This window comes from Peromyscus eremicus, chromosome 5 (assembly GCF_949786415.1).
Source record: "Peromyscus eremicus chromosome 5, PerEre_H2_v1, whole genome shotgun sequence".
NCBI classification, from domain to species: Eukaryota; Metazoa; Chordata; class Mammalia; order Rodentia; family Cricetidae; genus Peromyscus; species Peromyscus eremicus.
The window spans coordinates 32,340,677-32,346,596 of NC_081420.1; positions in this window are offsets into that span (position 1 = coordinate 32,340,677).

Genomic DNA, 5,920 nt, shown 5'->3' on the forward strand with positions numbered 1-5,920 from the left:
GAATATGGGGGGGGGCGGTTACTCACAGGGGCAGAAATGACTCAAAGACAGCTGTATCACCAAAGCCCACCCCGGCGTGGGTAAAAATGGGGACCTGGAGTCCAGTGCAGAGCCTGTAGTCAGCTCAAGGGGTTGGGGAGTGACTCTGGTCTTAAAGTCAGAGTCTCTTCCGGGCAGCTCAGCTGATCTCTGCTTCTTCCAGGCGCTGGTCTGGTCTCAGAGTCTTCGTCGCAGGTTGTGTACTCTCAGCCTTTTATCGCTTCCTCTGGCACAGATGGGCCTGGTGAATCTGGTCAGTTTCAGGGACTCCCAGAAACTATTTTGAGTTGTTTACCTGCTGCTGGAAGAGCTTCCCTGCAGGATGGGAATTTTCAAGATCAGAGGACACGGTTACACAAGATGCTGAAACATTAGATCTAGAAGCATAAAAAATAATGCAGAAGTCAAGCCAGTAACCTTCTAGAAGTTTCTAGAAGCACCAAAGTGTCACAGGAACGTGTGATTTGCTACCTTAAACAGTTATGCCTGAAGCCTGGGTGATCTGTAGTCCAATGATAATAGGAATGGGGACGGATTAGCTAAGGGTCCAAGAAAATTACCAAGAAAGAAAAGCCTAAGAGTGGTGGATCTGGGATGACAGGCCAGCAACACCTTGGGCTTTGTGTGGGTGCTCGCACGGAACCAGCAGCAAACAGGCTTCTTGTGCCCCATCAGAACCAGTAGGTCTGAAATGAGCTTGCCTCTTGGGCACGAGCACAGCCTTGGAATGGGGAGTGGGTATGAAGATGGACCACGTGCCTATCTCCATGAGGAGAAAAAACATTCAGATCGAACAAAGCCAGCTCCAGCCTCAAGAGAGCCAGACAGTTGCGCTTTCTGTCCACGTGGCTTCTGGGGCAGAAACAAAGCTTTCATGTGACTCTAACAGTTCTTTCCAGAACACTCTTCTCCTTCCTAACGTGAATCGGATTCCCTGTCACCTTGGTTTCCCAGGACCTGGTGTGAATGCGCCATGATGGCGAAAATCTGGATTGGTGAAGCTGGCCCTGTGGTTATCCTTCAAGGATTCGGTTTTCTAACCTGGCTTTGTAGACTCCACTCATCTCTTGTTACATTAGATGTATGAATAATTTGACCTCTCACTGTCCGTTCTCCCCAGTAGGAAGTTCTTTCTGTAAAGTGACTAACCACACCTCTTCACACTTGTCAATGTGTGGGTGGGTGTCCTGTTTTCTTGGTCAGTTTATACAAGGTAAGTTTCTTTTCTGCCCTTTGATGTCAGGGGGAAAAAAATAAACCGAGAAACGAGGCTCAGAGACAGAGACAGATGGCATCCACAAGGAGACAGAGACAAACCATGCCTGAGACAGACAGAAAGAGAAAGAGATATAAAGAGAAACAACGAGCCAGAGAGAGTGAGAGGGTGAGAGCGAGAGGTCACCGAGAGAGGAGACAGGGAGCTGTTGGAGGGAAACCAACTCACTCTAGGAAAGTTTCTAAACTCTTTCCTTTCTTTTAATTTTTCTTTCTGAATGGGAAGATATTTGTGTTCACTTATCAAAGGTTTGTAGGGGGAGCTATTATTTTCAGACTTAGCTGGGGACTTGGGTAGCGTGCCCCGGCTCCCGGGCTGATCCAAGCTCCTCACCTTCTTGCTTCTATGCAGGCACCATTCCTGGCAAAGGTTTCAGCTCCACAGAAACAGGAAAGGCGAGGGAAAAGAGATGGAAGTGCTTTGGAGCAAGCAACAAATTCCAGGTGCTCGGACTCTGCCTGTGTCAGCAGAGAGAGAGACCATCTTTACCTCCATCCCCTTTCCTCCCTTCCATAGATACACATGTCTCTCTGCAGCATTGGATTCCCAGGGAACCCTACAGTTTACAACAGGCGCTTCCTTTTCAAACATTCTTAAATGGTATATAAAATAATGGGTTTTGTTATAACATTTACAAACGCTTATTAGTGTTTTGCTAATATTCACAAGACCCAGGACACGGTTCTTTTCCTCTTACCCTCATCTTGCTGGTTCTTTGCTCTTCACGAAGTAAGTGTGTGTGTGTGTTGATATAGAATATTATATATATATATATAATATAGTATAATACACACACACACATATATATATATATATATATATATATATATATATGTCAAGATTCCACATATGAGAGATGTAATGTTTGTCTTCTGAGTTGGATTTATTTTGTTCACATGATCATTTCCAATTCCATATATTTTCTTGCTAATGGTATGATTTTTTGGTCTTTATAATTGATTGAAACTGTATTGTATGCAATGCCCATTTTCTTTATCTGTTCTTCTGTTGACAGCCATCTAGCTTGATTCCATATTTTTGCTATTGTTACAGGCACTGTTTTTCTTGTTACCATCATTAATAAAGATTCCTGGACCAGTGGAGGTAGAGCTCAGTGACTACACATTTTCTAAACACTTGAGGCCCTGGGTCCAACTCCAGTGTCATCAAAAAGAGCAGAGGCAAAGTCCAAAAGAATGAATGCAACTTCTAGCAGCTGATAGTGTGGTCCTAAGAGAACTTACATAAGAACAACCTATTCAATGTACACAGTGAGTTCAAGTCTCAAGTTTCCCTTCCAAGACTTTCTCTTTTTTTTTTTTTTGTTTTGTTTTGTTTTGTTTTTCGAGACAGGGTTTCTCTGTGTAGCTTTGTGCCTTTCCTGGAACTCACTCTGTAGTCCAGGCTGGCCTCGAACTCACAGAGATCCGCCTGCCTCTGCCTCCCGAGTGCTGGAATTAAAGGCGTATGCCATCACTGCCTGGCCCAAGCCTTTCTATTAGGGCAACACAGAGACATTCCTCATGGGTCAGTGTTCAGCTCTATATGGCACCATTTAACTTTAAGAAAGTAATTTACCAGCCAAGTGGTGATAGCACACACTTTTGATCCTAGCACTCAGGATTCAGAGGCACGTGGACTTCTGAGTTTGAGGCCAGCTTGGTCTACAGAGCAATTTCCAAGACAGCTAAGGCTACACAGAGAAACCCTGTCTCAAAAAACAAAAAACAAAAAAAGGAAAGAAAGAAAAAGAAAAAAAGAAGAAAGAAGGAAAGAGAGAGGAAAACAGTGATTTACCTCTCAGCTTCCTTATATGAGAAGCTGAAGCCATGCTTGCTTACCACACATGACTCACAAAGCATGAACTTTAAAACCAAAATGATGGGAAAGACAAAGTTCCCCACTTGGCTCCTTATTTTTAACATTGTTGTTGTTGCTGTTACTATTGGTATTAAGCCTTGTCTAATGCCGTCTGTACTTCTGGTAGTTAGTCTTTTATCACTGGGACAGAATACCTAAGCTAACAGAAATGTTTAATTTGGCCCAGGGTTTCAGTTTATAGTTGCTTGGCACTATTGGCAACACAGCACGTAGCAGGGAGTATGTAAGAGAAGAAGCAGCTTATGGTGGCAGAGAAGGGGGAAGAGGAGGAGGGGGAGGAGGAGGAGAGAGGAGGAGGAGGAAGAGGAGGAGGAGGAGGCACTGGGTCTGGATTCCCACAGCCTCCTTTGAGGACACCTCTAGTGACTTGAAGACTTCCTACTAGAACCTTCCTAAAGATCCCGCCACCTTCCAATGGCACTATGGGCCTTTCATGTGTCTTTGTAGGGGACAGTCCAGGTTCAAGACACCACTATTTCCCTGGGTTGGATACCTCTTGGTGTGCGCAGTGGCATTGTGGTGATTCTATGGAATAAGGGCTGCTCTGGCCACTGCCTGAATAAGGTCAAAAGAGGAAGAGTTACCCTCAGCTCCCTCCTCTCCCCACCCACCCTGTGTGCTCTTTCTGGAGCAGCAGTGGCTGGGACATGCATCAGACTTCTTCAGTCGTCTGAGCTTAGTGCAGAGAAGGGAAGTGATGCGTCTGGTTCTCTTGGACTAAGATGACCTCAATACAGGTCCTTGCTGAGGGTTTTGTGCATGGCTCATACTTATGGACACCTGCATTTGTTCCCTACTAATAAATCACCACAAACTTGGGGCCTTAAAGCCAAAGCCACATTCATTCTCTGGCCTCACAGTTTTGGAGATCAGAAACTTGAAAAGAAGATGTTGAAAAGTCCCCACTCTCTCCCACTTTCTGCTGGTGGCTGGCAAGTCTTGGTGTTCTGTGCCTAATAGATGTGTCACTCAAGCTTCGACCTTGGTTATCATGTGGCCTTTCTCTGAACGTCTGTGTCCTCTTCTCTCAAGGACATCAGTCATGGTCCTATTCCAGCATGACCCCATCTGAACTTTACTGATTACAATGGCAATGACCCTGTTTCCAAATAAGGTCACTTACTAGAGGTTAGAATATCAACATGCCATTGTAGGGGACAGGATTCAGATCCTAATAATATAGTCTACACAAAACGGAGCTCATGATCTGCCCTTTTTAGATCACAGGCGGTTGAGGTCAGCAGCCATCATAGTGTGCAGTGAATGGCAGCCTTTCTTACTACTGTGGGGGCCCTGATCTGGGTAGAGCATGCCAGGCACAAGGCATAAGGCCTGTGAGGGGCCGCAGCATCTCCAGAAAGCTTCTGTGGGCCCCATCTTAACAGAAAAAGGTCTTTTCTCAAAGGAAGCTAGTGTATGTATTATCTGGGAGACTGAAAGCTTCTTGACATTTAAAGCAACACCTTTCCATATATGAAGGAAGATGGAGAGGAAGGACTACTATTCCAGTAATGGATACACTTGAACATTTATTGAAACATGACCACTAATTCACTGAGTATCCCTGATCAACTCTATGGCTCTGAAAAAAATAAAAAGGTATTGACAAATAATGTCCCTGGGGCCCCTGGTAGGAGCATGACTCTGGATTGTAATAAGTTCCTCATAGTCTCATGTTGCTCTCATTAAAAAAAAAAAAATGACCTCAGGAATCTTGTCTGTTCATTCAACAAAAGTTGCTTTCCTGCATCATGACTTGAGTTTTTCATATTCATTGTTCTTTTGAGATATAAAATTGATGCATGTTGATAATGTGAAGATTGGAAAATTATGGGAAAATAAATTTAAAATTGCATAAAATCAATAGGATTAAGGAGTTATTGCCATTTGACAGTGAGTAAATGTTCTCACCATGGTAACCTTTAGCATGACTTCAGCCACCCTCAAAGGGCACCAAGGAACCACAAATTGCAGACCCAAACCAAAGAGGAAGCATGGGCAGGGTAGCCTGGAGAATCTGTGTGGCAGACACTATTGGGCTAGCCAGCTGTCAGTTTCCTGCTCTTACCTCTATTCTAGCCATAAGCACTGAAACTGTTCATCCTCTCTCTTGCCTCCTGGATGGCTGTGTGAAGAGACAAAAGAAATGAATCAAGCATCTCCTGTAATAATTCTTGTTATTTTACTAAAAGAAACAGAAAACATGGCATCACCTTTTCTTATCTCTTCTTCCTCTTGCCAACAATACCTGGAGTGACAACAGAATGCCTCTCTATTGGATGTTAGAAAAGACTGTTGTGGCTGAATTGCACCCCCATAAGATTCGTCTGTTGGAATTTTAATGCTGGTACCTTATGATAGAATTGTGTTTAGAGTCTTTTAAAAAGTAATTAAGTTAAAATGCATATATTAGGCTGGACCATAATCTAGTCTGGCTGGTGTAAGAAGAAATTAGGAAGTGAAGGAAGACCCAGTGAGAACATAGTTAGAAGATAGCCACTATGAACCAAGAAAAAAGGCCTCAGAGGTCACCAGCCCTGCTTGCTCTGGGACTGCGGACTGCAGCCCTCAGCCCTGTTGAGAAATGAATTTTTGTTTAGTTGATTTTTGTCATTTACGTTTTCTTGTGGCAGCCTTGGCTAATGAATGGAAATGGCTAATTGCTTAAGTTGTTGATAGCAGTGTCCTGTTGCTTTCAGTTGAAAGCATTCTGAGTAATTTCCA